Genomic DNA, 12,842 nt, shown 5'->3' with positions numbered 1-12,842 from the left:
AGGATGTCGATCTGTTTAAGTGTACGCCGTATCACGCGGCATCTTCTGAGACATCCAGATTCTTTTGGGTGCCTACCCTTCAGGCGTCAGTGTCAGAACTTAATGACTGTACCACGTATGTACATTCTGAAAGTAAATATACATTACAAAATGATAGGGTCGATTTCTAAAACACGGACGAAATCGTAGTTCCAAACCCCGGCTTTTAAACCCCGACCGAGTTCTGAATCCTTATGCGATTTCTAAAGCGAAGTCGACACGCGGTTTGAGAAGAAACGGAGGTTCGAGCTAAGAATCGATTTTTATTCCCGTAAACGTCGATATTAGAAAGAAATGAACATAGGGATTAATATCTTTAATGAATTGCAGTAAGTCACATTCTTTTGTTCTCAGCTAAGGTATTGTTGTATCTACTAATTTACAGAATATATGTGCGTTAAAATACTAGCATTACTTAGTATTTAATAAGGATAGGATTTTTAGGTACCAGAATGAAATTATCCAAATAATTAGCACAAATCGAGCATTTATGTTGTTATTTTTATCATTTGTTCATAACTACTACCAACATTAATTACCTGAAAACCCGGTTCTAAGGAATTAATAACCTAAATATTAACTGGATTAAAATTTCAATTGAAACTAAAATGTAGTATGGTTCTATTTTCACATATAACAGGCCTACTACGTTGAAAGCCCCAGTAGCATAAAACTTACAATAAGAAAAGAAAATCACGTTTGCTTCATATTCCTGTACGCTCACTTCATTTTCGAGTATTAAATATAATGTCCAAAACTACTATAAAGACTAAAAATTAAGTTATATCGTCTAATAGACATAAAGGTATAATTAATATAAAATATTATATCTTACTTCCCTCAAAGCAACACGAACGTGTAAAAAATGGTCAACCTACCGCCTCCTGCATTTCGTTGCAGATTCTTGCTAAATTTTGCGTTGATTCCTTCGAAAATCGAAATATTTGCCTTAAATTATCGTCGTTGCATAGTTACAAAGGATTATCCCTGTGTCTCATCACTCTAATCCGGAGATTTAATACCTGTAGACACAAATTTTCCTTCTATAATCACGCAGCTGATCATCTACCTCCATCTTGTACACATGAAGCCGAGGTTTTAAACCTACCCCAGCCGTGGTCTCCGCTACAGACCATGGTTTCGAGCCGTGGCTCAGAAAAATGAAAAAGACCTCGTTTTATAAGTCCAAACGAGGTTTAAAGCCATGACCGCGGTATACACCTCGTTTTAGAAATCGACCCATAATGTCAAAAGAATGTGAAAAACATTTATTTTCCTGTCTGTTATAAGCATTTGTGTTTAATTATACACAGTGTTAATGGTGGAAATAAACATGTAGCAATTTTAATTTCTTCATTTATCCTACTGGTCGTCTTTAGGAAGTGCAGTTACAGTACCGAATTGCAATGTACTACAAGATACATTCTCAGTGTCTCAAACGTAAATCTTTTTCGGTTATCTGCCAAAGTTTGTACTGTGAAAAGCTGCGCTCTACGCCGCATGACTTTATAGGAGCAAAACGATAAAACCCAACATCATTGCAGTCTCTAATAGACAGTCCTTTATTCTCGGGTGACTCTATGTCCACTAATTTGCTGTTTATGCTACACAATGTTCCATATCCGTTATTTTTACATAAAACTGATTTCCACTTCTGTTTTACACGTTCAGTAACCGGTGTACTTGGTGTCTCATTAATTCTCTGTGTCATTTCCTGAACTAATTTGAGGGCTTCCGGCATCTCTTGCTTTGACTTTTCTAACCGTGTAATAGTTTCAGACACAGTTTGAAAATATGTTTGAATGAAAACCAAATTATTCGTCAGAACCTTCAAATCCAGAGCGTTTTCCTTTGCGTATTTGTTGGCATTCATTCTACAGTACCCCCACCCACTGTACGCTTTACCACTATACTCAGTACTTCGTTATTCGGATTTCCCACTGAACTGCTCTATCGGGTCCGAAGTCTCGAAGCCTGCTTATCACTAGAGCTAGGAAGTTGGTGCCGAAACTGTTAAGTTATGTGAGCTTGGACTATATCTCTACCGAGTGAAAAGTAATAGAGCGTCTCGTCCACAGCCTTAGAACAAGAAAATGATATTAAAAACAATAATTTGTAATTATTAAGTTCGTAAATCCTTGCTTTTCATTTGAAAATGTAATATTTAAATTGGCAATTTAACTAATATCCACGAGTCGCCACTGTTTGTAAATATAAACCGGTTTCTGTCATGAAACTATACACGCAGCAGACTGTGTCTAGTAATTATTCCTCCGATTACGGATTGTACTAAAATTTAAATGTGTAATGTTGTCAAAAATCTATTGTGAAGTAACTAAATACAGGATTTTATGTTCTGCAGAAATCTTTGAATTTCATTAACATAATGTCCAGAACTGGCCACCATACCCCCATTAACTTCTGGTTTAGTTGCCTCATGAGTGATGTTTTATTGGTGTCACTTATGAGGTTTCAACCAGTCTTGGGACTGCTGACTAAACATACACACAATGTCTGGCTACACTGATTACGAACCTAACCTGAAACCTAGTTTACAAACATTTATTTATTTATTTATTTATTTATTTATTTATTTATTTATTTATTTATTTATTTATTCTGGTGTAGTTAAGGACATCAGGCCTTCTCTTCTACAACACCAGGAATACAAATACAATAATAGAAATAAACAGAGAAAAAAATACACTAAGTTATATACAAAATAAAGCTACACAAAAAACAGAGAGAGAAAAAAACACTATAAACAAAGTAAAGCCACACAAAATATACACAGGTTGCAGTCACACAAACTTTAAATGAGTGATTAAGTATCATAATTAATTGTATCCTAACTAATTAACTAACATAAACAAGAAACTTGCAATTTTAATCTAGATTAAAAAAGAAAAAGAAAGAAAAAAACACAAATCAACACTTCTAGCAATACCTAAAAACATTAATTAAGACAAAATTTTCCAATTTAATTTTTAATTGTGATAAAGTCCGGCAGTCCCTGACGTCATTAGGTAACGAATTCCAGAGGCGAGGTATTTCTACAGTATAGGAAGATGAGTATAAAGACGTTCTATGATGAGGGATAGAAAGAAGTGCTTGATGTCGGTTTCGAAGAGTTGTAAGAAATTGAAAGCGCGATAACAGATAATTCGGAGTACAAGTATGCAAGATTCTAAACAGAAGAGACAGTGAATGTATTGTTCTTCGTTTCTTCAGACGCACCCATGAAAGCAACTGGAGGGAAGGTGTTATATGGTCAAATTTACGAGTATTGCAGATGAATCGTATGCACACATTATGAACACTTTGTAGTCTCTCAGCTAAGAGTGAACTTACATTAGTTAGCAAGGAATCGCAATAATCAAAATGGGGCATTACAAGCGTCTGAATAAGATTCTTTTTTAGAGTAAGTGGTAGAAATTCTTTCATATGGAACAAGGAATGAAGTTGAGATCGCTATCCATAAAAATGCCAAGATTTTAAACTGTTTCACTGTATTTAACAATAATCCCATTCAATATTATATGTGGTATAGTACTACTATCAAGAGTGCTTCGTAGACGATTATGTCCCATTACGATTGCTTGCTATTCCTCTGGATTTAACCTTAATCCAAATTTGTGTGCCCACAATGAAACATTTGATTAATGAAACAATTCGAATAACTTCCTCACAAAACAAACCATTGTTTCTCTGATGGTTGTTGGGTACAAAGTCTCCAGACGTCTGCAGCGTTACTTTCATATACAGGGTATTAAAAAATAACGTTTACAACGTTTCAGAGATGATGGAGGAGGTATAAACAAATATCTTTTGTAAGTGACAAAACTTTGCCAGATGCGCCGTTCATTGTGTATAAGTGTTAGTGTAATCCATAAGGAACAAGACCAGTTGTAGTTTTAGAGGCGGTGTTCAAACTGCCGTTCATTGAAGGCATAGCACAACTGGTACCTTCGTACTATGGAGTGTCTGCAACGCTCAAAAAGGCCAACATTTTCTCGAATAGCATGTGCAGCTTCAACAACGCGAGCAACTAAGTCTTCTGTCGTATCGATCGGTGTCTCATACACAAGACGTTTCATGTCTCCCCACAAATAGAAATCCAGTGGGTTAAGTCCGGTGATCGAGGTGGCCACGGTACCGGTCCACCCCTGCCAATCCAACGATCGGGGAATGTAGCATTTAGGTGGTTCCTGACACGACGATCATCTGATCTGAGGGGCACCATCATGCTGAAACCATATTCGTTCTCTGATGTTCAATGAGATATTTTCTAAAAGTTCTGGTAAGACGTCACGTAGAAATACAAAATAATTACCACCACGGAGACTGTTAGGGACCCTTTTAACTTGTTGCAGGCATAGCAGTACAAACAGAACTAACCAGTGTGTGTTGTGACGGAAGTCAAGCCATCTACCGTTCAGGCCATCTTGCGGAAAAACGGCGCATCTGCTGAAGTTTTGTCACTTAAAACAGAAATTTCTTTTTACCTCCTCTATAATCCCTGAAACGTTGTAAACGTTATTTTTAACACCCTGTAGACCCACAAACTGCACTCTCGTTTACACAGTGCCTGGAGAAATTTCTCTGAGTACCCAGGTTTAGGTCGTGTGTTGCATCAGAGAGATTTAATGCTTCATCAGAAACTGATGATAATGTTGTGCCACCGTCACTTAGGGCGGACTGGTTGCTAGCCGGTTGGTACTGCGTTCGTCTTCTGGTCCTTCTCATCACGATTTCTCACACCACCATTGTACACAACAATGGAAACTATTTTGCTGGAAGAGCTGGAGCTCTCAGGATACTATAGGAAAATTACATGGTTACTAAACTAAGTCTGAAATGATTGCAATATTGTAAACTCTACCTGATTCATTATATATTTACATATGTACAACAAAACTACTTACAGGGTATATAATTCTCCTCTACCGACGCCATCACCGCTACCGTTTCTTCTGTGCAAAAAAATAGACTCGATGTACTGTACAGTACAATCTCTGTCAATCTCCACTGACTGCCGCATCTCTCAGCAACACTTTTTATGTTTCGTTATCCGTTTCCCGCCCAGGGTACCGACCACGCCATCCACCAGGTGAGATGGGCTTAAAACACTTTTGATTTCACATACTTACAGATGTCGTCTTAATCAAACATCTCTTACAATTAATTTGATTCAGTGCATTATAGTGATAAGTCGCTATAATGAGATTACGCGCAAGAAATGAGTTCGAACAATGCGTGATATAATTTCAACCAATTAAAATGCATGCTTTGTTCTACTGGACCAATGCGATTAGTCCAGCAATGATCTGAGGCGTAAGAATACTTTCATTGTAGGCAGTGATTTACCACACGCCCGACAAGACTGTCTATACCGCTGGCTAAGCATCTCAAGACCGTGTATTCCGCTGACACTGTTCCTGTTTCAAATTTAATACTCTACAGGAAATCATGCTACAGGGCGTTCTTTTAGCCCTGGGGCATAACAATAATATTAAACACGCATTTACAGGAGTGCAAGAAAAACATCACAAAGACCAACTGTACAATTGAGCGTACTAAGTTCAGAGTTCTCAAGACTATCCAAAAAATAACTAAAGATACGGCTTGCACATTGAAAATCGTACTTGGAACAAATATAACAAAAGACAATCGAAATATTCGTAGTAAAATTCATGCCTATATTCCTTAATAACTGACTGCACTAGTCAAGTGTATGTTTACGGTGTATGATGTCGGTATTTCGAATGCATTAAAACAATATTAATATATTATATCAGGTAAGCACACGAAATAAAGATAAATGTAATGTGGTTCAGGGAATATTATTGAAATCGACGAAACCAAATTTCGGCACAATCTTCGTCTAAGCGTCAACTGCGTAATTATGACTGAGTTGGCGTTGTATTTTTTGTTCAGACAATGCAGCTCGTTTTTTACGAAATAAAATACTTACAGCTTTTATCATATTCTTAATACATTTTTTAAACAAAGCCATCTTAAGTTTCACGGCCTATTAGAACCATCATTAGAGAAGCGATAAACACTTTCGACCGTGCTGAAGAAAAAAAAAATAAAAAGGAAATACGAGCGAAGTTTTAGTTCGTACTCAACTATCTCCTCAACTAATCCACTATGACAGGCTTGCAGAAGTGGGCGCCAATTGTGGCGTTACGTCACTCATCCCTTCATTCCACCCCTGCGCCATTGACTTGGTAGGGGAGGGGATTTATATTCAATATCTGTGTTATGTGATTGCGTACGGGTCACAAAGACGTCATTCAACTCGGATTATCAATATCATCTTTTGAAATTCAAAAAATCATCTCGCAAATTCTTAAAGATTCCTTGCAGATTATACAATTTCATTTATACCACTCAGAAGATCTTAATTAAGGATATGCTAATTTTAAATAAAATCTTTTATTTATAAGTATAATTTTACAGTCATCTTCTAAGATTTTATTTTATAATTGATAACACTAGTCTGCGATAAAATTCCTGCCTGCAAAGTTTTAATGTTTTTAGGGTATTTTTAGCATGCTGAAATCAAATTCAAAACCAAAAAGTTCCTATCACGTACAATTTTTTTGTTATTTTAATTTTCTTATAATATATTGCGACAATTTATAGCGTAATTATTTAAACTGTAATACTTTAACATATGTAGGTTTAGTATGTTAGGATATGAAAACCAAATGTATTCAACATATTTTTAAGGTGTTTATATTGAAAACCAAGGACACTGGATGTTTCTTAGCAGATAGGGGGTGCAAGCACATAAGGAAGTTGGGCGAAATAACATGCAGCCTTGTCATTATTTTTATTTGTGGGAGATAGAAATGTCAGCCACTCCTTGGTGAGAGACTGAACTCAACTCGTCTAGTTTCTTTCACATTTCATTAGTCTGCGTTTGATCTGGAAACGAAACGAAATCAGTTTGAAGCTTTATTGTGGAGTAGAATGTTGAAAGTTTTTAGTTCAGTAAGAAAGTATTTACCATGTCACATCGAGGATGTCTAAATAATCCAGACCACTTTTGTTATATAACTTATGTAGGATATACACATTGCCTAAGCAGAGGTGTAATATTACAGATTTTGTGAAAAAGACATACCATGCCTATTTTGGAATCAAACTTGGAGACCAAAGTAAAGCTTGGGCACCACACAAAGTATGTAGAGTATGCACTGAAGAACTTCGTCATTTGATCAATTGGAGAAGACCGTTGCTATCTTTTGGAGTACCTATGGTTTGGAGAGAGCAGTCGAACTATAGTAATGACTGCTACTTCTGTTCGTGTGATGTGAAGGAGTACGATTCTAAATATAAAAATCAAATCGTGTATTCAGTTGTTCGGTCAGCCATTTTACCTGTGCCTAATGTACCAACCCCTGTGCGACCAGAAAATCTTAAACAAACATCATTCTATTGGTACTGACAATGTGAAATAGGTTTTAAATACTTTTTCTCCGAAGATGATAATCTTGTATATTGCAGTAATGTGAAAGAATTTATGCTGAAACTTGGACTTCCAAACTATGACCTAAGCGAATGGAGACTGTTCACTGATGCTTCCAAGCGAAGTTTAAAGGATTTCCTCCTTCATAACGGAAACATTTTTTGTTCAGTGCCCGTTGCCTATTCAGTGACACTCAAAAAATCATACACGAATTTGCAACATGTTGCTGGGTCGACAATCTGGTTTTGCCAAATTTCCATGCATTCTTTGCCTGTGAAAGACTGGCCACCTCGACAAAATTTGGAAGTCGGTTGTAAGAATGTTGTGCGCCAAAGCCTTGTGAGTTCTTCTAAAGTTGTGCTGCCATCTCTCCACATCAAGCTTGGCTTAATGAAACAGCTTGTAAAAGCTTTAAATAAGGAAAGAGGCTGTTTTAAGTATGTATGTAAGAAATTTCCACTACTATCTGAAGCAAATTGAAAGAAGATATATACTTAATGGTCCTGACATAAAACATGTCTGGTGCAGCACTTAAAAATAGTATGGATGAAAAGGAGAAATGAGCATGGATGTTGTTTTGTGAAGTTGTTTTAAAATGTCTTGGCAACAAGGATCCTAATTACCGAAACATTGTGGCTAACATGCTTGAAGCATACAAGGAATTTGGTTGTAACATGAGTATCAAAATTTTCTGTTTTTTTTTTTCAGCTAGATTATTTCGCCAAAATCTAAGATTTTTCAGCTAGAAGTAAGATGAACGATTTCACAAGGATCTGCAGGAGTTCGAAAGAGGGTACCAAGGACGGAGGAGCATCAGTGTGCTTGGTGATTATTGTTGAATGTTAAAGCGTGAAATACCTGAAGAGAAACATAAAAGAAAGAGGAACAGGAGGACTTTCTCAACTAAGAAGCAAGTGGTGTAATTTTTTGTGTGATACATTGTGCTAATTTATACATCCAATAGTGAAGTAAACAAGAGAAAACAAAGCAAAAACACTCTAGTGACATGTATGAACAATCATACACATAATTTAAGCAAGTTGTGTCTTTTAAATATTGTTTTTGAATTTGAAATAAAAAAGTGAAATGAAAAGTTTGCGATGAAATTCACGTAATTATAAAATACATTTAAAGTAATTTTGCAAACAAACTTGACGTGATAGAAGCAAAAGGATTGAAAATTCGGATTCAGCACATCGACATCATATAAAATCACATTACTTAGTTTAGGCAATAAACACAAAGTTGAAATTCGCAGGCTAGTGTTATCAGTTGTGCTTAATTATTACATTTTTTATAACAATACTCATATTTAATTAATTATATATTTATTTGGTATTAATTTCCGGATCCTCGTGGTCATCCTTAATTAAGGCCGGACGATTGTTTCTCTCTCTATTACCAACGTTTTCAAACACGGATTTGTGGCAAAAGGAATATGTTATAGCATATTAAAGATCTGTCATACGACGTGTGCAGTATGAATGACAGACACAATAATCTGTACCACAATAATAACATTTATACATGTACAGATATATTTTTCTTCCTGTTATTAAAAAGGTTTTTATTTTGGGTGCGTCGTAAACGATATCGTTTAGATGGATATTTTAAACAATATTTCGGGAAAAGAAAGTACAAACGAGAATGCAATGTGCGGCACGGTGAAAACTGAGCTTCTGCGAAGCGCGTGAACAAGGAAAAGTATGAATTACCAGCACACAGTAACAGGAATTATTATTTCTATTGCTTGCAGAGCACTGCAGCTGACGGGACATTTGCTCCTGTGTTTATCTTCCATAATTCGCTTCCATCTCTCCCGCTGGAGCTTTACGAGTTCGAGGCTCTCTTCGTATAATGTGCACTGTGCCTGACCTCTAACACAATAGCCTGACTTTATACCTTTGCTTAGTACAAGGTAAGAAATGTATTTTCAAATACAAAACCTATTTACTTTCACTACACTAATTACTACGAACTCAACTGTAGTTTACAAGATTTGAAAATAATAAGCTTTCTTAATAATAACATAATTATAATCAGAACAATTTTAATGACAATAATTAAGATATAGAACTATAGAGTATATAAATATATTATATAAATTAGTATATTGCGGTGTTTACTACGGGATGAATGGTTCTCTTTCTGCTGTGAAAAATACGATACGAAGGTCCTCTACCTTCTTCCTGTTCGAAGAAAACAAACTTCAGAATTTTCGCTGTCGTTATGTCGGTGCAATATCTGGTTCAATGTCTGAAACTTGTACTTGTAAATCTCATACTTGTTTTGCATGAACGCAGCGCTAGAAAAAGTTTTTTTTTCTGCCACTACATCATTCCCATACTTTAGTAGAAATCACTACATAAACAGATTTATTCTAAAATTATTATATTTCATGTACATTACTCCCTGATAAATTGACTCGTAGATACTGAATATGAACAAAATCCGTCCAATAGTTTAGTAGAAATCGCTGTACACAGACAGACTAGTACTAAAATTATTATATTTCATGTACATCATTCTCTGATAAATTCACACGTAGATACTGAATATGAACAAAATCCGTCCAATAGTTTAGTAGAAATCGCTGTACACAGACGGACTAGTACTAAAATTATTATATTTCATGGCACATCATTCCCTGATAAATTGACTCGTAGACACTGAATATGAACAAAATCCGTCCAATAGTTTAGTAGAAATCGCTGTACACAGACAGACTAGTACTAAAATTATTATATTTCATGTACATCGTTCCCTGATAAATTGACTCGTAGATACTGAATATGAACAAAATCCGTCCAATAGTTTAGTAGAAATCGCTGTACACAGACAGACTAGTACTAAAATTATTATATTTCATGTACATCATTCCCTGATAAATTGACTCGTAGACACTGAATATGAACAAAATCCGTCCAATAGTTTAGTAGAAATCGCTGTACACAGACAGACTAGTACTAAAATTATTATATTTCATGTACATCATTCCCTGATAAATTGACTCGTAGATACTGAATATGAACAAAATCCGTCCAATAGTTTAGTAGAAATCGCTGTACACAGACAGACTAGCACTAAAATTATTATCTTTCATGTACATCGTTCCCTGATAAATTGAATCGTAGATACTGAATATGAACAAAATCCGTCCAATAGTTTAGTAGAAATCGCTGTACACAGACAGACTAGTACTAAAATTATTATATTTCATGTACATCATTCCCTGATAAATTGACTCGTAGATACTGAATATGAACAAAATCCGTCCAATAGTTTAGTAGAAATCGCTGTACACAGACAGACTAGTACTAAAATTATTATATTTCATGTACATTACTCCCTGATAAATTGACTCGTAGATACTGAATATGAACAAAATCCGTCCAATAGTTTAGTAGAAATCGCTGTACACAGACAGACTAGTACTAAAATTATTATATTTCATGTACATCATTCCCTGATAAATTGACTCGTAGATACTAAATATGAACAAAATCCGTCCAATAGTTTAGTACACTGCTCCGTCGATTTAGTAGAATGCGTTAGAGTATAAAGAAGCAGAAAAAAGTACAACGTGGTCTGTTGTGACGAGAATCTAAGCCCCAGCATACCGATAAGGCATCATGTCACAAACACGTTCACGTCTGAGTATTTCTCACAAAGTAAATATTATTGAACGCTTTGAAAACAGCGCAAATATTAAGGGTGTTGCTGGAGAGTTAAGACAATATTCATTCATTCATTTAATTATTCAATTAATGATTTACTTAAATTATTTAATCATTCACTCACTTATTTACTTATTTATTATTGTACCTTATATATATATATGGCATTCTAGGAAATAAATTCAGTTTTTATTAACGTTGTATTAGATTCAATTGTTATAATGAATTAACAGCTCTTAAATACCCATTCCCATATGATCGATTTTTACTGTCCATAACATTCCTTGACTCTCATGCTCTACCTAAACATGACGCTTTTCGATTGCGGGGAAATTGCTCCGCGTGATATATCTAAGTAGGTAAACATTGACTTTATCCTATATCGACGGAGCAATGTAGAATCCCCTTGTACACGTAGGCCTATAGACGAAGAGACGAAAACCACTTTATTCCGCGAATCACTACAGATAGCTTTCATCTGTGTATATGTGACATCTAGAAGTTCCATTGTGTGCCTTGGAAGATATTCAACAAAACTAATTTCGTGCGTGAAGATATACAGGGACATCATTTTATTTTTATTTCAATTTTTATTGCACCCGGTTTTTGACTGTACTTCACTCCCACCGCTTCTACTAATGAAGTTCAACCGTCCTCCCCTCAGATCCAAGACCGCATATACAGTCATAGTAGCCTTACGGTCATAGTAAACAGTACGTTCCAAAAATATGTTCGCGTTTTCCAGTGACGAAAGGGCTTACAATATTGAATCATTTTCACACATACTGTCGTCCATTTGCCTACGTCGCATTTTGGTTTCCCCCACCTGTTTCTATTCGCCTCTCTGTAAAGGCTAGTGGCTGGGCTGTCTTACCTCCTTTCTCAGAACATTAATTTCTGTTAGGAATTGGACGTCTACGTAATATTATACGACTGTTTAAAATAAATTAAGTAAAAGGGCCTCGTTAAGTAATTAATTGTCACGTCATTTCCTTCCTTTCTACGACCCTACGACAGTAGATAGTATGTCTGAGTAATTTTATCTGTGCGGGTCGGGCAGAAGTGAAGATTGAATTTACAGTACGTAAGGTACTCCTTTATAGAGTAGGTACAGAATTATTTCAACATGAGTTATTAGTACGAAGGACGAAACTGGTAATTGGGATTAGGTACAATAGTCTATAGTGCGATAATATGCACATTAGAACTGAAGCCTGTATCGAAATGAATGGCCACCATTTTCAAAAATGTGTTTAAAAATCCATATTATGTTTATTTTTCAATTTAACTTCATTCTCTACATTGTACGCTAATGTGCTGTAGACAGTATAATATACACTGCATAATGAATACGTCCGCATGGACAGCTCAGTTCATGAGTAAAAACACTCATTGTTAATACTGTACTGTAATTTGATTAAACAAAAACCTAATGAAAATTATCAAACTCAAAAGCGCGATATTTCCTAGTTTACGTAAATGGATAAACTACTTTTCTTCCCTCCTATACCTAGTAAATTGATTTGTTTGTATATTACGCCAGTATCTTCGAACTCCAATCGTGGAAGGGGGTAGCAAACGACGTTGATCCAGAGGTATAGCCAGGTTAATATTAAAAATGTTAGTAAAAATAAAAGGATGTCCCT

General features: G+C 35.6%; 1 protein-coding gene across 1 annotated transcript in view; it reads right to left on the bottom strand.

Moving 5' to 3' along the window:
* The window catches only part of gogo (golden goal), an 849,136-nt gene that overhangs the window by 126,968 nt on the left and 709,326 nt on the right, over positions 1–12,842 (bottom strand). The window lies entirely within an intron of this gene.

The sequence above is a fragment of the Periplaneta americana genome, chromosome 4, assembly GCF_040183065.1.
Source record: "Periplaneta americana isolate PAMFEO1 chromosome 4, P.americana_PAMFEO1_priV1, whole genome shotgun sequence".
Lineage (NCBI taxonomy): Eukaryota > Metazoa > Arthropoda > Insecta > Blattodea > Blattidae > Periplaneta > Periplaneta americana.
This window is presented reverse-complemented; position numbering and strand designations above follow the sequence as displayed.